At 36.2% G+C, this 24,258-nt stretch overlaps 1 protein-coding gene across 2 annotated transcripts in view; it reads left to right on the forward strand.

The window, feature by feature from the left end:
• Nucleotides 1-24,258, forward strand: part of Pappa2 (pappalysin 2) — a 592,890-nt gene that overhangs the window by 78,236 nt on the left and 490,396 nt on the right. Inside the window, exon 1 of one of the 2 annotated variants that reach the window (XM_087194135.1) lies at nucleotides 21,965-22,606. The exons of the other annotated variant lie outside the window; for it this stretch is intronic. The gene's annotated coding sequence lies outside the window, so the exon portion shown is untranslated. Of the gene's footprint in view, nucleotides 1-21,964; nucleotides 22,607-24,258 lie in introns of those variants that run through there. 2 annotated transcript variants of the gene reach the window in all.

Raw genomic sequence — 24,258 nt, forward strand, 5'->3', positions numbered from 1 at the left:
GATGCCATTCTAGGGGAGGGTTGATTATTTGAATCAGGACTCAGAGCAGCTTTAGGATGTCTTCAGTTCAGAGCTCACATTGATATATTCCTGTAGTTACTGGGTGAGAGAGAGCCATGGTGAACAGCCACAGTCAGGGAGGAATGGTTAGGTTGGAAAGAGACCCCCTGGAGGGTTTAAAGGACACAGGTCTCGCCTCATAGTCAGAATTCAGGTTCATCTTGAATTGCTGTGGCTTTGAAAGTTGCAGGATTGCCACCCTCACTCTAATACTACTGCCTGTCAGTGCCTGCATACAGCATGGATCTGGGGTCTGGTCACCATTTTTATCTACCAGTGTGAGCAGGAACATGTCTTGATAGATACTGTCCCATAGTTGTAGATCCTGGAAGAAAACCACATATTTGAAATCATAGAAAAATATCTTTTTTATTTGTTTGCTTTGATTTTTTTTATGTAGTTATATTGTTTTGCTTTTTCTTCTTTTATTTCTTCCTTTCTTTTTTGTCAGTATACTGGGGCTTGGGGAATTTTCCTTTGTTTTTTTTTATTATATTCTTTTATTGGTACATTGTAGGTATACAACACAATTACATTTCTCATTGGGAATTGTACCTTTACATGATGCATCTTTGTTCTTATTTTTTCCCCATTCCTAGCCCTCCCTTCACCCCCTCCACCCTTCCCTATTTACAAAGACTTTATTTCCATTTTTTCCATTTCTCAGCATTTTTCCTTTCCCTTCTTTCCTTTCCCCTGCCCCTCCCACTAACCCTACCCCTTTGGACCTTTTCTTCCTATTTTGCATTATCGAATATTCATTCTAATCATTGGTACATTTTAGGTATACAATATAATGACATTCGTCATTCGGAATTTGCACCTTTACATAGTCTCTCTTGGTTCTTATTTTTCACCCTTGCCCAGCCCTCCCTTCAACCCCTCCATTCCTCCCTATTTACAAAGATTTTGTTCCTATTTTTCCATTTTCTCATATTAATCCCATTCTCTTCTATCCTTTCCCCTAGCCTTTCCACACTTCCTTCCCCTTTGCCCCTTTTCTTCCTATTTCACATTACCTATTATACATTTAATCCTTATTTACACTTCCAGTTTCTAACACCAGAGAAACTATTTGGTATTTATACATGTGTGTCCTATTTATTTCACTTAAGAGTATCGCCTCAATGTGCATCCACTTAGCTATAAATGTCTCTAATTTCTCATTTTTTATGGCTGATAGTACTCCATTTTATTTTTAAAAACCCCACATTTTCTTTCTCCAGTCTCCAGTTGATGGGCATTTGGGCTGTTTCCAAGTTTTAGCTATTACAAACTGTGCTGCTATGAACATGGGTGCACATATATCACTGTGGTATGATTCTTTTAATTCTTTGGGGAAGATCCCCAGCAGTGGAATAGCGGGGTCAATTCCTTTGTTCTTATTCCTTCTTACCCCTTTTTCTTCTTTATTTTTTACTCTCCTATCTTTTAATTTTTTCCCTTTAATTTTTTCTCTTAATTTTACTCTCCATATGATTTTTCTCCCTCTTTTTCTTTTATTTCCTATTTCTCATCAGTTTTTTCTCTCACCCTTATCTAATATTATAAACATCATTTTTCTCCCCAATGATTCTGTGTACTGCTTTTCTCTCCTCCTTTTTATATCATAGAGTCTAAGGTTTAAAATTTTTCCTCTTGCATTTACCCATTCCCAAACCCTATAGCTTTAATGGTATTACTGTACAGCTCTATTAATCTTTTGATAGTTAACTCTATAAAATCACTGTTGAATTCTTTTCTACCATTTGCAGAGATATAGGTATTACATTTAGTGCATACTGACTGTAGTTCAACATCTGGGTTGCCTTAATGTTTGCATCATAATTGTGGATTTCTTCACTAAGGTTAAAGATGGTACAAGATTAGTTCTTGTGGTATGTTAATATTCAGTTTTTCTTGAATGATGTTATTATATAGCCAGGGTCATATAATTGTCATTATTTCTCTTCAACCCAAAACTCAGATTGCCATTGTGACATTAGCAGTGCTGAAGTGCATTCCCCAAGAATTCAGTTGTTGGGCTAGTTACATAGCACCCTTTCCTCCTGAATCAACCAAGATGTCTGGACTTTGAGACTGAGGCAAAGGACTATATATATAGCCATGCCCAAAGTACATCACTGAAAAGCAACTAAAGAGATCTCTACACTATAACTTTATATTATAAGCATCCATAAACCTCAGCATAAGGCAAAATAAACAAACAAACAAAAATCTCAATAGAAACAGAAGACAAGGCAACCAAATGCTCAAACTTCCAGCTTCCCTGAAGCCAATCCACAGAACATCAATGGGCAGAGTAGCATAAGCCACACACCTGAATTACTCAAAAAGATAACAGAGAAAGTTAGAAAACACATCAAAGAAGTATTCATTATGATCACAGAAGATATAACTAAACAGATAATGGATGTAATAACTAAAATGATCCAGGAGCTTTCAGAAGACATTAATAAAATGTTAGATGAGCTAGACAAAATGATACAAAAACATAAATGACCAGTTTAGCAAAGAATTAGAGTTAATAAAAAGGTTTCAATCTGAAATCCAGAAGATTAAAATTATATAGAAAATATGGGCAGCAGAAGCAACCAATGTTAGGACAGAATTTCAGATCTAGAAGACATGATACCCTCAAAGATCAAGAATTCAAAGAGATTCAAGACTATTTTAAGACTATTCAAAGTCCTAAAAACAACAAGAGAACATGAAAAATGGATCCAACAGCTGCTATATGATGCAAAGAAGATTAATCTAAGAGTAATTGGAATAAGTGAAAAATCAGAAGACAACACAAGTGGCATAAAAAAAACAATTCACAGAAATAATGCAGAATATAAAGTGATACAAAGGATCTTCCAAAATACAGGGAAAAAAATAAACATATAGATATGTGAGGCACATAGAACCCCAAATTGCCACAAACAAAAGAATATTTCCATGCCATATTATACTCAAAATACCAGATGTCCATCACAGGGACAAAAATCTTTAAAGTTGTTAGAGAAAGGAAACAAGTACATCTCTACACAAACTTTAAAGTCCAGGATGGCTTTTAGTGCAGTGTTTCAAGCCATAAAAAAATAACAATTTCTAACCCTGACTTATGCATTCTTCACAAGTTTCTTTCAAAATTAATGGAGAAATAAGTGTTTTCCTAGACAAGGAGCACCACAAGAAATTAACAACCACCAAACCAGCATTACAAATATATCAAGGATATCCTACAAAGAGAAAATGAAGTAAAAAATTCCAATAAATCAAATGGAATAAATACACTTGGAGAGATGACCTACAAAGCAAAAATGAAAACAAAATAGGGAAATCAGCAAGAGGAAAATAATGCAATGGCAGCAATAACTTTCAATGTGAATGGTCTCAGTTTTCCAATGGAAAGACAGACTGGTAGAATGGGTCAAGAAAAAAACCCCAGAGATATGCAGCATACCAGAAACACATTGAATTTAAAAATAAACTCAGATTTTGAAAATCAAAGAATGAAAAACAATATTACATGCAATGGAAAAAAGCAGGAGTAGCTATACTAATTTCAGACAAAGTGGATTTTAAGCCAAAACTGATCAGAAGAGACAAAGGAGTTCACTACATATTGGTTAAGAGTACAGATCAAAAGGAAGCGATAACAACTATAAACATATATGCACCAAATATACCAATGCACCCAACTTCATAAAACAAATAATAATTGACATTTAAAAATTAGACAATATAATGCAATACCCCACTCTCACAATTGGACAGATAAACTAGACAAAATATCAAAAAAGAAATATTGGAGTTGAACCAAACTTTCAAACATAGATATCTGTAGAATGTTCCACCCAACAACATCCAAATATACATTCTTCTTAGCAGTATGTGGGACTTTCTGAAAAATAAATGGCATACTATTTTATAAAGAATGCTTAAGTAAATGAAAAATAATCAAAATTATCCCATGCATATTATAAAATGATAGTGCAATGAAACTGGAAATCAATGTCAAATGAAACACAGAAACGATGCAAATACATGAAAATGAAACAATATTCTCTTAAGTAATCAACAGATAAAATTAAGGAAGAAATTAGACAGTTGCTACAATCAAACAACAATGCCAGTATGACATACTGGAGCCTTATGGGACACAAGGAAAACATTCATAAGAAGGAAGTTTATAGCAGTGAATTTCCACATCAAGAAAACAAAGTGAGCCCAAATGAATAACCTAATGATGTAGCTCAAGGTCCTAGAAAAACAAGAACAATCCGAATCCAAATCTTGCATAAGAAAGGAAATTATAAAAATCAGAGCAGAAATTAATGAAATTGAGACTTAAAAAAAATCAATGAATCAAACAGTTGGTTCTTTGAAAGAATAAACAAAATAGATAAACCTTTAGCTAATCTTACCAAAATAATGAAAGAAAAAAACCCAAATCCATGCCATTAGACATGAAAAAAAGTGAAATCACCACAGATTCTGCCAAAATTCAGATATTCAGTCTCTATTTTGAGAACCTGTACTCTACTGAATGGAAAATTCAGAAGAAATGCATAAATTCCTAGGTACATATGAACTACTAAAGCTGAACCCAGAAAGTATAAAAATCCCAAGTAATCCATTTGCAGTTAATGACATTGAAGAAGTTAAAAAAAAAATCCTACCAACTAAGAAAAGCACAGGTCAAGATGATTCAGTGCTGCCCTGTACAAGAAATTTGGAGTCCATCCCGCCACTCCCAGCCCAGAGGAAAGGGCTTTTGGGCCACCATCCCCTGCAACTCCAGGCCCAGAGGAAAGGGCTTTTGGGCCACCATCCATCCCGCTGCTCCTGACCCAGAGGTAGGGCCTTCTGAGCCACCATGCCACTGCTCCTGGCCCAGAGGAAGGGGCTCCTGGGCCACCATCCCTCCCGACACTCCTGGTCCCATCCCACCTCTCACAGCTCAGAGGAGGTGAGCTGCATGGGGGCCAACAGCACCCCCCACACCCCAACCCCCGTCCAAAATGAGAAGACACATAAATAAGTTTCAAAACCAGACTTCCAGATCACCTACAGCAACCCCAAAAGGAAATGAGAAGGAACACTCTGATACTCAACAACCTGGACCCACTGAACTGGCAACAAAAGGGGATCTGGAAAAAATGAAATCAGAAATAATTTCTCAGATAACAGGAGAGATTGTGCTCCTAGTGCAAGGCATGATTAATAAATCTAGAGAGGAGCTGAGGAACATGATAGTATCCTAACATAGGAAACAAATGGAATCCATAAAACGGATCCAAATAGATTTCCAGGAGATAAAAAAACTCCATTGAAAGTCTATACAGCAGAATGAGCCAGTGTGAGGATAGAATTTCAGATAGACAAGATGAGATTGCAATTCATGACCAGGAAAAAAAAATGCTTCAAAATTATAAGGCAACATGAGAAATCAATCCAGCAGCTGCTGGACAATGCAAAGAAGAATAACATAAGACTGATTGGAGTCAAAGAAGAAACAGGAGAGAGTTCAGATGACATAAAAATCTCTTCACAGAAGTAATGGCAGAAAACTTCCAAGCAGGGGAAAAGAACTTGACATACAGATAAGTGAGGCATATAGGACTCCAACTAGCCTTGATCAAAAAAAATCTACACATAGGCATGTAATTCTTAAGATTCCAGAAGCTCAACAGAAGAACAAAGTTCTACAAGCAGTTAGAGAAAAGAAACAAATCACATACAATGGAAAGCCCATCAGAATCACAGCAGACTTCTCAACACAAACCATCAAGGCAAGAAGAGCTTGGAGTGACATATTCCAAGCCCTAAAAGAAAACAGCCTCCAACCCAGATTGATGTACCCTGCAAAACTAGCTTTCAAAATGGATGGAGAAATAAGATACTTTCATGACAAAGAGCACCTTAGGAACTTCATGAATACCAAACCAGCACTCCAAAGAATTTTACACAATATCCTAGGAACAGACACTGAGGATGACAACCCCAGGAAGCAAAGCAGAATGAACCCATCTGGCATGACAAGAAATTAAATGTAAAGGGGGAGAACCCAACAAAAAGAAAAAGTCATGGCAATGACAAGTCAATAGGTTTCAGTTATAACCATCAATGTTAATGGTCTCAATTCACCAATCAAAAGAAATAGACTGGCAGAATGGGTGAAGAAGCAAAATCCAACAATATGCTGCATACAAGAAACACACTTAATTTGAAAGGAAACTCATAGACTGAAAGTTAAAGGGTGGAAAACAATACTCCATGCAAGGGGAACCTGAAAAAAAGCACGAGTAGCTATCCTCTTTGCAGATCAAGTAGATTTCAAACCAACACTGATTAAGAGAGACAAAGAAGGACACTACATCCTTGTAAAGAGAAAAATCCAAGAGGAAGAGATGACAATCATAAATATCCATGCACTAAACACTAGTGTACCCAACTATATAAAACAAATACTAATGGACATGAAAAGTCATATATGCACTAATACAATTATAGTGGGGGACCTCAACAACCCACTGTCACAAATAGATCAACTAGACTAAAAATAAGTAATGGAATACTAGAACTCAATCAAACTCTTGAACAAATGAACTTAACAAATGTTTACAGAGTCTTCCACCCCACAAAATCAGAATACACATCCATTTCATCTGCACATGAATCATTCTCCAAAATAGACCACATACTCATGCATAGAACATGTTTAAGTAACTGCAAAGGAACTGAAGTTATCCCCTGTATATTATCAGACCATAGTGTGATGAAATTGAAGATCCATAGCAAAAGAAAATGGAAAAATTTCATAAACACATGGAAATCAAACAACACACTTCTGAATAACTAATGGGTCACAGAAGAAATTAAAGAAGAAATCAGACAGTTCCTTCAATTAAATGACAATGACAATACAACATATTGGAATCTATGGGACACAATGAACGCAGTCTCACGAAGGAAATTCATAGCAGTGAATACGCATATTAGAAAAACAGAACGAGCCCAATTAAACAACCTGATGCTTAACCTCAAGCTTCTAGAAAAAGAAGAGCAGGACAAACCCACAGCTCATAAAAGGGAGGAAATTATAAAGATCAGAGGAGAAATCAATGCAATGGAGACTAAGAAAATGATACAAAAAAATCAATGAAGCCAAGAGTTGGTTCTTCGAAAGAATCAACAAAATTGACAAATCCTTAGCCAACCTTATCTGAAAAAGGAAAGAAAAGGCTCAAATCCATGGAATTAGGAAAGAAAAGGGTGAAATTACAACAGACCCAGCAGAAATCCAGAGGATCATAAATGCCTACTTCCAGAACCTATATGTCAATAAGATGGAAACCACAGAAGAAATGGACAGATACTTAGATACGTAGGAATTACCAAAGCTGAACAAAGAAGACCTAAAAATTCTAAACGACCCAATATCAACCAATTAAATTGAAAATGTAATTAAAAACTTATCACCTAAGAAAAGCCCAGGCCCTGATGGCTTCACTGCTGAATTCTAGAAGACATTTAGAGAGGAACTACTGCCACTACTGTTTAACCCCTTCAATGAAATTGAAAGGGAAGCAATACTCCCAAATTTATTCCTGGAAGCAAGCATCACCTTGATCTCCAAAGCAGAGAAAGACACAACCGAAAAGGAGAACTATAGGCCCATCTCACTAATGAACATAGATGCAAAAGTCCTTAATAAGATACTGGCAAATAGAATGCAGAAGATCATCAAGAAGATCATACACCCTGATCAAGTGGGATTCATCCCAGGGATGCAGGGATGGTTCAACATATGCAAATCAATCGTTGTAATACACTATATCAATAGAGCCAAGGACAGAAACCATATGATTATCTCCATAGACACAGAAAAAGCATTTGACAAAATCCAACATGCATTTATGATAAAAACCCTAAAAAAATTGGAATAGATGGTCTCTACCTCAAACTGATAAAAGCCATCTATGAAAAACCAACAGCCAATATCATACTAAATGGTCAAAAACTGAAATCCTTCACACTAAAATCAGGAACAAGACAAGGATGTCCACTATCACCACTCTTGTTCAATAGAGTTTTGGAAACATTAGCCATGGCAATTAGACAAGAGAAAGAAATAAAAGGAATAAAGATAGGAAATGAGGAAGTCGAATTGTCATTATTTGCAGATGACATGATACTCTATATAGAAGACCCCAAGAACTCCACCTAAAGTCTTCTAGACTTAATAACCAAATTCAGTCAAGTAGCTGGTTACAAGGTCAGCACACAAAAATCAATAGCTTTCCTCTACACAAATGACAGACTCACTGAGAGAGAAATAGGGCAAATAATTCCTTTCACAATAGCATCCAAACAACTGAAATACCTAGGAATCAGCCTAATGAAAGAAATCAAAGACCTCTTCTCTGAAAAGTATGGCACTCTGAAAAGAGAGATTGAAGATGATATCAGAAAAAGGACAGACATCTCCTGCTCCTGGGTAAGAAGGATTAATGTAGTGAAAATGGCCATACTTCTAAAACTGCTATATAGATTCAGTGCAATTCCAATTGAGATCCCAGAAGCATACTTCATGGACCTTGAGAAAACAATCCAAAAATTCATTTGGAACAAGAAGAGACCCAGAATAGCAAAAGCAATTCTAGGTAACAGAGACATGGCAGGGGGTATCACAATCCCCAACTTGCAACTCTACTACAAAGCTACTGTGATAAAAACAGCATGGTACTGGCAAAGAAACAGATCTGAGGGCCAATGAAACAGATTAGAAGATGCCGAAACAACTCCAGACACACTCAGCCACCTCATTTTTGATAAAAGAGCCAAACACACTCACCGGAGAAAAGATAGCCTCTTTAATAAATGGTGCTGGAAAAATTGGGTTTCAACTTGCCAAAGATTAAAACTAAAACTATATCTTTCACCATGCACTAAGCTAAAATCAAAATGGATTAAAGATCTAAATATTAAAATAGAAATGCTGAACCGGCTGGAATAGAGGTTAGGTAGAACTCTTGAAGATATTGGTGTAGCAAAAGATTTTATGAACAAAGCCTCAGTTGTCCGTGAACTAGCACCAACAATCAACAAGTGGGATCTCTTCTTATTAAAAAGCTTTTGCACAGCAAGAGAAACCACCAGCAGTGTGAAGAGACAACCCATAATGTGGGAAAAAATCTTCACCTGCTGTTCCTCAGACAGAGGTCTACTATCTGGAATCTATAAAGAACTTAAAAAGATCAGACCTTCCAAATTTAAAGACCCAATCCGAAAATGGGCATCTGAAATGAACAGACATTTGTCATGCAAAAAAGTAGAAATAGCAAATAAATACATGAAAAAATGTTCAAAAACACAGGTCATTCGAGAGATGCAAATGAAAACAACGCTGAGATTCCATCTCACTCCAGAAAGAATGGCTGCTATCATGCAATCAACCAATAACAAATGCTGGCACAGCTGTGGGGAAAGAGAAACTCTGCTCCACTGCTGGTGGAAGTGTAGACTGGTACAACCACTGTGGAATCAGTATGGAGATACCTCAAAGAACTAGGACTGGAAGTCCCATTTGACCCTGCTATTCCTCTGCTGGGGATCTTCCCTAAAGAATTAAAAGAATCATACCACAGTGATATATGTGCACCCATGTTCTTAGCAGCACAGTTTGTGATAGCTAAAACTTGGAAACAGCCCAAATGCCCATCAACTGGAGATAAAAAAAAAATGTAGTTTTTTAATAAAATGGAGTACTACTCAGCCATAAAAAATGAGAAATTAGAGACTTTTATAGCTAAATGGATGCACATTGAGGCAATACTCTTCAGTGAAATAAATAGGACACACATGTATAAATACCGAATAGTTTCTCTGGTGTGAGAAACTGAAAGTGTAAATAAGGACTAAATGTATAATAGGTAATGTGAAATAGGAAGAAAAGGGGCAAAGGGGAAGGAAGTGGGAGGGGTAGGGGAAAAGAAAGAAGGGAATGGAATTAATATGAGAAAATGGAAAAATGGAAACAAAATCTTTGTAAATAGGGAGGAATGGAGGGGTTGAAGGGAGAGCTGGGCAAGGGTGAAAAATAAGAACCAAGAGAGATTATGTAAAGGTGCAAATTTCCAACGATGAATGTCATTATATTGTATACCTAAAATGTACCAATGATTAGAATAAGTAATTGATAATGCAAAATAGGAAAAAAAGGTCCAAAGGGGTAGGGTTAGTGGGAGGGGCAGGGGAAAGGAAAGAAGGGAAAGGAAAAATGCTGAGAAATGGAAAAAATGGAAATAAGGTCTTTGTAAATAGGGAAAGGTGGAGGGCTAGGAATGGGGAAAAAATAAGAACCAAGATGCATCATGTAAAGGTACAAGTTCCCAATGAGAATTGTAAATGTGTTGTATACCTAAAATGTACCAATAAAAGAATTTAAGAAAAAAAAAAGAAAGAAAGAAATTTGGAGAAGATCTAATGGCAATACTCCACAAACTCTTTAATGTAATTAAAAAGGAGGTAGTACTCCCAAAGTCATTCCTGGAAGCAAGCATTACCTGGATTCCAAATCCAGAAAAAGAATCAACCAAAAAAGAGAACTACAGGCTAATGTCTTCAATGAACATAGAAGCAAAAATCCTCAATAAGGTACTGGCAAACAGGATGCAGTAAATCATCAAAAAGATCATACATCATGACCAAGTAGAATTTATTCAGTAATTCAGGGATGGTGCAACATACACCAAGTGCTAAATGTAATACACCACATAAACAGATGCAAGAACAAAAATCACATGAATACCTCAATAGATGTAGAAAAAGCATTTAATAAAATTCATTATAAAAAACTTTAAGAAAATAGGAATAGAAAGCCTTTATTTCAATCTGATAAAAGCCATCTATGGCCAACCAATGGCCAACATCATACTAAATGGAGAGAAATTGAAAACTTTCTCTCTAACATTGGAAACAAAACAAGGAAGTCTGCTATAACCACTCCTGTTCAATATAATTCTTAAAATATTAGCCAGAGCAATTAGACAAGAGAAAGTAAAGGGATATGGGTAGGAAAGGAAGAAGTTATTGTTATTTTCAGATGACATGATCCTCTATATAGAAAATTCAAAAACACTACCAAAAGACTTCTAAAATTAGTAACCAAACGTAGTAGTGTAATAGGATATAATGTCAACTCTCAAAAATTAATAGTGTTCCTGCATATCAATAACAAACTCATTGAGAGAAGTTAGGGAAACAATACTTTTCATAATAGCATCAACAAAATGACATACTCAGGAAATGACCTAGCCAAGGAAGTGAAAAGCCTCTACAATGAAAACTGTTCTGAAAAAGGAGATCAAAGAGCACATCAGAAAATGGAAAGATATCCCCTTACCCTGGATAAGCAGAATGAGTATATTTAAAATGGCTATATTTTCAAAATTGTTATAGAGATTTAATGCAATCCCAATCAAAATACCCATCAAATTCCTCACTGTGTTAGTTACTTTTCTCTCATTACTGAGACAAAATACCCAAGACCCAACGTTAAAGGGGAAAGGGTTTTTTTTAGCTCACAGTTCTTAGAGGTTTCAATCCATAATTGGCTGGTTCCAAGGCAGAGTGGCACATGGCAGAGGAGCATTGCAGAGAAGAGACAATTCATGGCAGCCAAAAGGTAGCAAAAGCAACAAAGAACCTTAACAGCATCTTTCTGCCCTTTTTATCTTATTCAGACTACTTAGGGCACTCATGCCCTTAATCCTAGTGTTCTCAGCCCTAGCCCCACCATAAATCAATTCCAGCTTCATAACTCTAGATCAAGATACCTCTGCAAAAGCTTATGACCACGTGAGGCTTTGCGGGGACATCTAGACACAAACTATAGCATTCAGCCCCTAGCCCCCCAAAGACTCATGTACATTCATTTACATGAAAGGCATTTAGTCTGTCTCTAAGAGTTGCCAAATTCCTAACAGTTTCATCACTGCTGAAAAGTCTAAGTCCAAAATCTCCTCTGAGATTTAAGGCCAACTCTTAGGTGAAAGTCCCTGTACAAATGAAAAGAAAGTTAAACACTTTCAACATTCAATGGCACAAGATAGACATTTCCATTCCAAGACCAAAGCAAGTCCAAAATCCAGCAGTGCAAACATTAAATCCTGTAGTTTCATGTCTAACATCTGAGGTAATCTGTGGCAAAATGTGAACTCCAAAGGGCTTGGGTGACTCTGCCCTATGGCACTGCCAGTGGTTTTAGCTCCCATGGCTTCTCTCTTGGGCCAGTTCTGCTCCTTCCTTGAAGTTTTCCTCAGATGATCCATGCTCCTGGATTCTCCAAACTTCTTTGGTCTCCACTGCACCTTTGTCTTCACGCTCACAGCTTTTGGCCTCTCAGTGGCACACTGCCTGCTCACCCAAGCCTTCTGAAATCTGTGTGGAAGCCTTCCTGACTGCACACCTCTTGCACTTTTCATGCCCTTAAAATGAGTACCATGTGGTCTGCTGCCAGCTAGTGCAGTAGCTATTTTTCACTCTCTCTTGGCTATAGGGGTCAAGTTCCGATGAACCAAATCCCAAGGAATAAATTTTCGATGCCACCGCCATTTGGGAACATGGTGCTCTAGGGCTCTCTTCTCAAACCAAAGTCTTTCACTTTTGCAATTTTGAGGCTGAAAAGAGTGGAGTACTGTGGCTTCTTGTGATTCCCTCAGGCAATCTTTTCTATTCTCCTGTTCCTTCTCAGCAATCAAGATCTCCTCTGCTCTACCTTTACAGGCTGCAACTTTACTGGAGTTTCCTTTCTGGCCTAACTCAAAACATTTAAAATCATTCTGCTGGGCTCTTTGCTCTTGATTCTCAACATAAATATGGCTAAAAACCCCCAACAATAACCATGCCACTGCCTCAACAACAGACTGCTTTGAAATATCTTTTGCCAGATTAATTAGTCCACTACTCTTAATCTCAGTCTCAGGGAAAGTCTCTGGACATGAGCAAAATCTAGACAAACTTTCTGCGAAGGCATAACATGCATCATCTGGAGTGCAGCAGCCAATGCAGTTCTGCTTCCCAGCAGAAATCTTCTGAGCCTGGTCTCTACTGGATTTATGGTCTTCTGAGCTCTGACCAGAATCTCCCATACAGAACAGCCTAAGGTGTTTCAGCTCTACTTTTTCAGCTGGCATCTCTGAATCTTTCCTAAATCTTCCCCTTCCCACAAGCCAGTTCCAAAGGCTCTTGAGCCAAATGGGCAGGTAATATCACAGCAAAATCTCACTTCTCTGGCACAAAATTCTGTGTTAGTTACTTTTCTCTTGTTATTGAGACAAAATATTTGACAGCCAAAGTTAAAAGGGGAAAGGTTTATTTATCTTACAGTTCATTGAGGTTTCAATCCGTAATTGGCTGGCTACAAGGCAGGGTGGTGTGGTAGACAGGCCTTGCAGGGGAGAAACAGTTCATGGTGGCCAGAAGCTAACAAAAGGGCCTTAACAGTGTCTTTCTGCCCCTTTTGTCTTATTCAGATGACTGGGATTAAGCTGGTGCCAAAACAATCACACATGTGTAGTGGTTTAGTAATCACATGCCCTTAATCCTAGCATCACACACTATAGATTTACCCACCTGTGACCACATGAGGCTTTGGGGAGACATCCAGACCCAAAACATAACACTCACAGAACTGGAGAAAGCAATACTAAAATTCATATTAAACCAGAAGAAATCTAGAGGTCAAGGCAAGGGGCACCACAATTGGGACTTCAAGTTATAGTAAAAAGCCACAGTGATAAAAACAGCATGCTATTGGCAATATAACAGACTTGTGGATAAATGGGACAGAATAGAAGATGCAGAAACAACTCCAGGTACACCCAGCTACCTTATCTTTGACAAAGGGGCTAAATACTTTTGCTGGAAGATAGCCTCTTTAACAATTGGTGCTGGAGGCTCCTATGGAAGAGAAGGTGAGCCAATCCCAGCACCCAAGAAGAGGCTCCCCCACTGTCATTCCACGCTCCTAGGGCAGAGAAGGTGAGCTGCGTGGATGCGAGAAGCACCTCCACCCACCCCGTGGAAATGAGAAGACATGTAAATAAGCCTCAAAAACAGACTTCCAGGTCACCTACAGCAACTGCAAAGGGAAATAAGATGGAACAATCTGATACTCAATCACCTGGACTCCCTGAACTGGCAACAAAAGAGGATCTGGAAAAAGTGAAATCAGAAATAATTTCTCAGATAACAGCAAAGATTGTGCCCATAGTGCAAGACATGATGAATAAATCTAGAGAGGACACAGATAAAAAAAATAGCGGATCTGAGGAACATGATGGAATCTCAACATGGAAAACAAATGGAATCTATAAAACAGATGCAAACAGATTTCCAGGAGATTAAAAACTCCACTGAAAGTCTAAGCAGCAGAATGAACCAATGTGAGGACAGAATTTCAGATAGAGAAGATAAGATTGCAATTAGTGACCAGGAAAAGAAAACTGCTTTAAAATTGTAAGGGACCATGAGAAATCAATCCAGCAGCTGCTAGACAATGCAAAGAAGAATAACATGAGACTGATTGGAGTCAATGAAGAAACAGAAGAGAATGCAGATGACATAAAAAAGCTGTTCACAGAAGTGATGGCAGAAAATTTCCCAAGTAGGGGAAAAGAACTTGACATACAGATAAGTGAGGCATATAGGACTCCAACTAGTCTTGATCAAAAAAACTGTACACATAGGCATATAATAGTTAGGATTCCAGAAATCCAACAGAAGAACAAAGTTCTACAAGCAATGAGAGAAAAGAAACAAATCACATACAAAGGAAAGCCCATCAGAATCACAGAAGACTTCTCAATGCAAACCCTCAAGACAAGAAGAGCTTGGAGTGATGTATTTCATGTCCTAAAGGAAAACAGCCTCCAACTCAGACTGATGTACCCTGCAAAACTATCTTTCAAAATTGATGGAGAAATAAGATACTTTCATGACAAAGAGCACCTTAGGAACTTCATGAATACCAAACCAGCACTCCAAAAAATTTTAGACAATTCCCTAGGAAAAGACAATGAGGATCACAACCCCAGGAAGCCCAGCAGAATGAATCTGTTGGGCGTGACAAATTAAATGCAAAGGGGGAGAACCCAACAAAAAGAAAAAGTCATGACAAAGCTTTTAAAACTTTTAACTTCATTTCCCTAATGAGTATATAATTCAATCTTGTTATTATTCATGATTAGTATTTTTCTGATTCTAGAGTTGCACACCTTTCCTTGTGCTGTACTGGCTATTTATCATCTTCTTGTGTCTACTTTTTAATTGAGTTGTCTAATAATGAGCTGTAAGAGTTCTTTATATATTCTGGTCATAGGTTATATGCATTGTAAATATGGTCTGTTTAAGGACTACTTTTCATTTTAATGATGTCATTTAAACTTCTAAATTTTGATGGAATCTCATTTATCAATTTTTTTCTTTTATACACCATGTCTTGTGTATCCTAGGTAGTTCTTGCCTACCCTGAATTCATAAACATTTTCCCTTATAATTTCTTCTTAAAGTTTTATACTTTTAGGCTTTCATATTTAGGTTCTTAGATCCTTTCAAGTTATTTTTATGCATGAAAATAAAGGGTTGAGGTTAATTTTTTATACATGGATACCAGGTGTTCTAGTGCCGTTTGCTGAAAACACTATCTTTTCCTCCACTCTTGAATTGAGTTTATATTCTATAAAATTTTAATGATAAATAATCTTTCAAAACTCAGTGGATCATATATGTGTGGTTCTATTTCTAGATTCTCTGTTTTATTCCAATGATCTATGTCTTTCCTTACACCAACACTGTCTTGATTACTGTAGCTTCAGAGGAAGTCTTAAAATTAGGTACTAAATGTCTTCCAATACTGTTTTTTGTTTTTTTGTTTTTTGTTTTTCTAGGTCCTCTGTACACCTACATAACTTTTAAATTTCAATATCCAATTCTTTATTTATAGCAAGTATACATAGACTTGAATTTTTATATATACCTTGTGTTTTCTAATCCTGCTAAATTCAAATACAAGTTCTAGGGGCTCCTAGAGATTTAGTATTTTCTCTGTATATGATCATTTCATCTACATATAAAATTTTGCTTCTACCCTGCCAATCCTATCCTAATTGTTTCATTTTATTGCCAGACTATTTTGGTTTGGGCCTATGTTTCAAAGTTTAATGGACAGATGAAGAGTAAGCATATCTGCCCTTGTTCCCCACCTTAAGGAGAAAGCATTGTATCTTCTCCATTCATATAAGGCATTTTTGCTGGAAGTATGGAGTACATGTCTTTAATCTGTTGAGAAGGTTCTGTTCTACTTCTAGTCTCCTGATAGCTTTTACCATGAACAGCTGTAGAATTTAGTCCAATACTTTTTCTCCAACTAGTGACAGGATCATATGGATTTTTCCTTTCCTCTGTTAAAATGATGACTTTTGGGGGTGAATCTTCCAATGATGAACCAACACTGCCAACCCTATAACAAAACCACTTTCTACATCCTGCCAGATCTGACTTCTGATAGTTTGTTTTGTTAAACAAATTTCTATCTATGTTCATATTTTTTTCTTCTATTATCTTTATCCAGTTTTAGGATTAGCACAATGTTGAGTTCCTAAAATGAGGGGAGAAGTGTTCCTTCTTTTTTCTGCTTTAATTGTTTGATATAATTTCTCAGTTAAAATGTTTATGAGCCTGTTGTTGTCATATAGGTAAGTTTTCAAGCTAGGAATATACTTTCTTTAATAGGTGCTATTCAAATTTTATATTTCCTCCAGAGTTAGTTTCATTAATTTGTCTTCCAAGGTACTTCTTAGAAGTTGTCCAATTTATTTCAAAACAGATTTTTGAAATATATTTTCTATATCCTTCTAAATTCTGTAAAATCTGTGGTAATGTCTCCTAGAACTTGATATTTTAATTTTAAAATGTATAATTGGTATTGAGTAATAGGATGTAAAGGTCTAAAGGAGCAGGAGAAGTGGGAGGGGTAGGGGAAAGGAAAGAAGGGAAAAGAAAAAATATGAGAAAAGGAAAAAAATGGAAGCAAAATCTTTGCAAATAGGGAAGGGTGGAGGGGGTGAAGGGAGGGCAGGGGAAGGGGAAAAAATAAGAACTAAGATACTCAAGTAATAGTACAAGATCCCAATGATGTATGCAAATGTATTTTATACCTAAAATGTACCAATAAACTTAATGGGGGGAAAACAACAACAACAACAACAACAACAACAAAAAACAAATGGTGCTTGGAAAACGACTATCAACATGCTTAAGATTGAACCTACACCCATATCTCTCAAAATTACAATAAACTAAAATAAAAATGGATCAAAGATCTAAATATTAAAAGAGAAACAATCTGCTGCAAGATAAAATAGGTAAAGCTCTTGAAGATATAGACATCAGCAAAGGTTTTCTGAACAGAACCCTAGTGGCACAAAAAATAATACCAAGAATCAACAAATGCTTCTGCACAGCAAAGGAAGCCACCAACAGAGTGAAGAGAGAACTTACAGAATGGGAATAAATTTTTGCCAGCTACTTCTCAGACAAAGAACTCTAGATTGTATAAAGAATTTAAAAAGTTAGACTTCAAAACTTAAAGACCAAATTTAAAAATGGCCATATCTCCCCAGCACCCAGAAGCAAGCTCCCCTGCCACCATCCCAAGCTCCTAGGGCAGAGAAGGTGAGCCGCGTGGGCGCCAGAAGTACCCCCCCCCCGCCATGGAAATGAGAAGACACATAAACAAGCCTCAAATGCAGACTTCTGGATCACCTACAGCAACCACAAAGGGAAACGAGATGGAACAATCTGATACTCAACTACCTGGACTCTCTGAACTGGCAACAAAAGAGGATCTGGGAAAAATGAAATCAGAAATAATTACTCAGATAACAGCAAAGATTTTGCTCATGGTGCAAGACACAATTAGTAAATCTAGAGAGGACACAGATAAAAAAAATAGAGAATCTGAGGAACATGATAGAATCCCAACATAGGAAACAAATGGAATCCATAAAACAGATGCAAACAGATTTCCAGGAGATTAAAAACTCCATTGAAAGTCTTTGCAGCAGAATGAACCAATGTGAGGATAGAATTTCAGATATAGAAGAAAAGATTGCAATTAGTGACCAGGAAAAAAAAAATTTCTATAAAATAGTAAAGAAACCTGAGAAATCAATCCAGCAGCTGCTAGACAATGCAAAGAAGAATAACATGACTGATTGGAGTCAATGAAGAAACAGAAGAGAGTGCAGATGACATAAAAAAGCTGTTCACAGAAGTAATGGCAGAAAACTTCCCAAGGAGGGGAAAAGAACTTGACATACAGATAAGTGAGGCATATAGGACTCCAGCTAGCCTTGATTAAAAAAAAATCTACACATACGCATATAACAGGATTCCAGAAATCCAACAGAAGAACAAAGTTCTACAAGCAATGAGAGAAAAGAAACAACTCACATGCAAAGGAAAGCCCATCAGAATCCCAGAAGACTTCTTAATGCAAACCCTCAAGACAAGAAGAGCTTGGAGTGATGTATTTCATGTCCTAAAGGAAAACAGCCTCCAACCCAGATTGATGTACCCTGCAAAACTATCTTTCAAAATTGATGGAGAAATAAGATACTTTCATAATAAAGAGCACCTCAGGAACTTCATGAATACCAAACCGGCACTCTAAAATATTTTAGACAATACCCTAGGAAAAGACAATGAGGATCACAACCCCAGGAAACCCAGCAGAATGAATCCATTGGGCATGACATTAAATGCAAAGTGGGAGAATCCAACAAAAAGAAAAAGTCATGACAAGGCTTTTAAAACTTTTAGCTTCATCTCCCTAATGAGTGCGTAATTCAGTCTTGTTATTGAACTGATTAGTATTTTTCTGATTCTAGAGTTGCACACCTTTCCTTGGGCTATATTGGCTATTTATCATCTTCTTATGTCTACTTTTTAATTGGGTTGTCTATTAATGAGCTGTAAGAGTTCTTTATATATTCTGGTCATAGGTTGTATGCATGGTAAATATGGTCTGTTTAAGGACTACTTTTCATTTTAATGATGTCATTTAAACTTCTAAATTTTGATGGAATCTCATTTATCAATTTTTTTCTTTTATACACCATGTCTTTTGTATCCTAGGTAGTTCTTGCCTACCCTGAATTCATAAACATTTTCCCTTATAATTTCTTCTTAAAGTTTTATACTTTTAGGCTTTCTTATTTAGGTTCATAGATCCCTTCAAGTTATTTTCATGTATGGAAAAAAAGAGTTGAGGTTAATTTTTTATATATGGATACCAGGTGTTCTAGTGCCGTTTGCTGAAAACACTATCTCTTCCTCGGCTCTTGAATTGAGTTTATATTCTATAAAATGCTACTGTTAAATAATCTTTCAAAACTCAGTGGACCATATATGTGTGGTTCTATTTCTAGATTCTGTTTTATTCCAGTGATCTGTATGTCTTTCCTTACACCAACACTGCCTTGATTACTATAGCTTTAGAAGAAGTCTTAAAATTAGGTACTAAACGTCTTCCAGCACTGTTTTTTTTTAACTTTTCTAGGTCCTTTGTTCTCCTACATAACTTTTAAATTTCAATATCCAATTCTTTGTTTATAGCAAGTATTCACAGACCTGAATTTTTATATATACCTTGTGTTTTCTAATCCTGCTAAGTTCAAGTACAAGTTCTAGGGGCTCCTAGAGATTTCTTAGTATTTTCTCTGGAGATGATCATTTCATCTACATATAAAGATTTTGCTTCTACCTTGCCAATCCTATCCTAATTGTGTCATTTTATTTCCAGACTAATTTGGTGGGGCCTAGGTTTCAAAGTTTAATGGACAGATGAAGAGTAAGCATATCTGCCCTTGTTCCCCACCTTAAGGAGAAAGCATTGTATCTTCTCCATTCATATAAGGCGTTCTCGCTGGAAGTATGGAGTACATGTCTTTAATCCGTTGAGAAGGTTCTGTTCTACTTCTGGTCTCCTGATAGCTTTTACCATGAACAGCTGTAGAATTTAGTCCAATACTTTTTCTCCAACTAGTGACAGGATCATATGGATTTTTCCTTTCCTCTGTTAAAATGATGACTTTTGGGGGTGAATCTTCCAATGATGAACCAACACTGCCAACCCTATAACAAAACCACTTTCTACATCCTGCCACATCTGACTTCTGATAGTTTGTTTTGTTAAACAAATTTCTATCTATGTTCATACTTTTTTCTTCTATTATCTTTATCCAGTTTTAGGATTAGCACAATGTTGAGTTCCTAAAATGAGGGGAGAAGTGTTCCTTCTTTTTTCTGCTTTAATTGTTTGATATAATTTCTCAGTTAAAATGTTTATGAGCCTGCTGTTGTCATATAGGTAGGTTTTCAAGCTAGGAATATACTTTCTTTAATAGGTGCTATTCAAATTTTATATTTCCTCCAGAGTTAGTTTCATTAATTTGTCTTCCAAGTTACTTCTTAGAAGTTGTTCAATTTATTTCAAAACAGATTTTTGAAATATACTTTCTATATCCTTTTAAATTCTGTAAAATCTGTGCTAATGTCTCCTAGTTCTTGATATTGTAATTTAAAAATTGTATAATTGATATTGTGTAACAGGAAGAAAAGGTCTAAAGGAGCAGGGGAAGTGGGAAGGGTAGGGGAAGGGAAAAAAAGGAAAAGAAAAAATATGAGAAAAGGAAAAAAATGGAAACAAAGTCTTTGCAAATAGGGAAGGGTGGAGGAGGTGAAGGGCATGCAAGGGAAGGGGAAAAAAAGAACCAAGGTACTCATGTAATGGTACAAGATCCCAATGATGAATGTAACTGTATTTTATACTGAAAATGTACCAATAAACTTAATGGGGTGGGGAATGGCCATATCTAATGGATAGACATTTCTCAGATGAAGAAGTAAAAATGGCCAAAAAATCCATGAAAAAATTTTCAATATCACTGACCATTCTAGAAATGGAAATTAAAACAACACTGAGATCCCATCTTACTCCAGGAAGAATAGCTATCTTCAAGAAATCAAACAACAAATGCTGGAGAGGCTGCAATAGAAAAGGAATCCTTCTGTGTTGTTGATGGGAGTATGAAATGGTACATCCACTATAAAATCAGTGTGGCTAAAAATAGAAATCTCAGTTAACCCACCTATTCTTCTTCTAGGTATCTTCTAGAAAAAGTGAAAAGACAGCATATCACTGTGATGTATGCATACCCATGATTATTACAGCACAATTCGTACTAGGTAAATATTTGAAGCAGCCTCCATGTCCATCAATAGATGAATGGATAAAGAAAATGTGACATTTATGCACAATGGAGTACTACTCTGCCATAAAGAAGGATAAACTTAAGTCATTTGTAGAAAAATAGATGCACCTGGAGACCATAATCTTAAGTGAATTAGAGTCACAAGCTTAACATTGCATGGTTCCTCTTATATGAGAAACCCAATACAAAAATAAAGTGCAAAATAAAGCACAGACAATAGGAAAAAAGGAGAGAGAAAAAAAATTATTATAATCTAGCGTGGACAACGTATCTAAAAGAGTATCTTGATATACTATAATGGTCTTATGTGTTTTGTGTATTTTTGGCCTGTTATTCTGGGTGTTAATCAGTATTTAGGATATTCAATTTAATAGTGGTTTTTCAAATAAAGAAATGAATATGATGCTGGCAAAAATATTAAAGAAAAAAAGGGGGTGGGGGTAGGTGGAATTGTGTTATGAACATGTAGCAATTCCCCACAATGAATGTAAGTTTTATGTGCTGCAAACATATACTAAAAAAATAAGTTTAAAAAGAGATTAAAACCATTAAAAATGAAAATTTACCTCAGAAATTTAAAAGTAAATCCAAATTGATTTAGTTTTAAGAATTTTATGATATTCTTTGACTTAATTGGTGACAGTTGGCCAAGGTATTACAAAATAAGTCTTGGGACTCACTAGCCAATTTGTAACTCATCATTCATAATCGTTAAAACACCTCGAATCAATGAACTAACCATGCTGATATTTATAAATTTCACACACCTCTATATTCCACAAGAGACATTCAGCAGTAACTTGAAATAAAAAGGGCATACTTCTTGTAAGGCAGAAAACAAGCATAGAAACCACAGAAAATGCATATGATTAAATGCTGGTAATTAAACAATCAAAACCTCTATCATTACATGTCATGAAAATTATTGTTTAGGATGCAGTAGAAAGAACTTATCTCATTACTGACTAGGCTCTAAGAGACCTAATCTATGGAGAGAGGAGGCGAAGAAGGGAAAAATTTAATAGCTGGAAAAAAATGAGATAGAATGACTGACCTGGTACTAAGACCCTTCAGTTCACAGGATGAACAAAACCGTTTCCCTTCCTGCCTGCATAAATCGTGTCTGACTGTGCAAGATGGGTTCTCCAACTAGGGCTCAGGAGAGGTAAGCCTGACAAACCCATGGACAGGAGGCCTCTGCAGATTTATTTAAGGTCAGTATGATTCTGGTTTCCATTCTTTCTTTCCTTCGCTTTTTTCTAAGTTCCCATAAGATTATGGCATACGCATAAATCTAGAAAGCTCTGTATGGGAGTCTATGAAACATGTTGAATGTCTGGCCCAATTAGCTCATTTGGGGAAGTTCTACAAAACTCTAAACACTTAAGTTCTTGAAGACATGAGACTCTGTTGTCCACTTTCCTGACCAATGGGGTTTTTCCAGAACTCTCTGTGGAGGAACACCTACATCCCTGCTTCACATAAAGTAGAAGCGGATACTCTATGCTTGAGGACTGTTTAGCTATGTTTTGTGTTAAGGAACGTTACTGCCCCATTTTTACTTCAGAAATTTCAAGGTAAATATAAATTTAGTTTTTAAAATGTTATGATACCTTGGAAGTAATTGGTGACTCTTGGAGTTTAGGACTGCTACAGTATATACTATATTTAATTTCTAAGTGCCCAAAGGCTAATTTTGACAAGCTCATCCATGTGAAATCTTTAAGAATTCTTTTTTGTTGTTCATAAAGTGTTTTCTAATCACATTTAAATTCATTTTATTATTTTTCCTGTGTTTCACTAAAATTGACTTTCATTGAAATCCACATAGTTTCAATCACTTTTCAATTGTTTTCATAAAAATGACCAAGTACAATTTAGAAAAAAGTACCATTTTGATCTACAAGATTTAATCACTTTTCAGTTGTTTTGTAAAAATAACTAAACACACTTTAGAAAAATAAGTATCATTTCTCCAATTCTATACCTCAAAAACAAACAAATAACAATGATAACCCCTCCTAAAAACTCATCTCTGACAAATATATTCATCTCAAATATTCCATAATATATTTTCTCATTCGATGAATATATGGATTATGTTAGCTCAGAAGATTTTTTCCATTGTGAATAAACAGTTTATTTAAACCTAACTACTAGAGAAGAGAGACTGACAAAAAGAGAAATAGCTAATGTGAATTTAAGTCAGCGAATTACCTCTTCTCTGTTACTGTGTCTCCTGTGTATTAAAGTAATTTCAGACTTTGACCAGACGTTGATGCATACTGGCTGTGCCAGGGAAGAGAGACTACATTTTGGGGCTAAAAAGTTTATTATACTCTATAGATTTTTGTTTTTTGTTTTTTGTTTTTTTGTTTTCTGTTTTTGGTACCAGGGATCGAACTTGGGACCTTATGCCTGCAAGGCAGGAGGTGGAACCACTGAGCTAAATCCCTAATCCTCTAAATCCCTGTAGATTTTTTTCTGCACACAATGTTGATTTCAATCACTTCATCCTTTGGAGCTTAGTTGGAAGATGTCAGGTAGTACAAGATTTGGTTTCAAGCTGGGTTTATTGCTACAAGAATAAAAGATTGGGTTATTTGAGCTGTCAATGCAAACACAGAAATATAAGAAAACAAATGACAAGTCACAAACTCTGCAAGCAAATTTTTCACATTGAGAGAAATTTGCAAATCCTGTTGCTGGTTCATGTTAATAACATACTTTTCAACAAAAATGCTCAAGGAGATCACTAATGTTAATTCTTTTGTATTCAAGTGAATTTAAAATGATTTTATTCTCAAAATTAATAGCATCCTTGGGACAATTCGAAAGAGGCCTATTGATCACAAACTAGGTTTGG

The sequence above is a fragment of the Heterocephalus glaber genome, unplaced genomic scaffold (genome assembly GCF_053883595.1).
Source record: "Heterocephalus glaber isolate CG9 unplaced genomic scaffold, H.glaber_assembly_v1.0 deba00001600, whole genome shotgun sequence".
NCBI classification, from domain to species: domain Eukaryota; kingdom Metazoa; phylum Chordata; class Mammalia; order Rodentia; family Bathyergidae; genus Heterocephalus; species Heterocephalus glaber.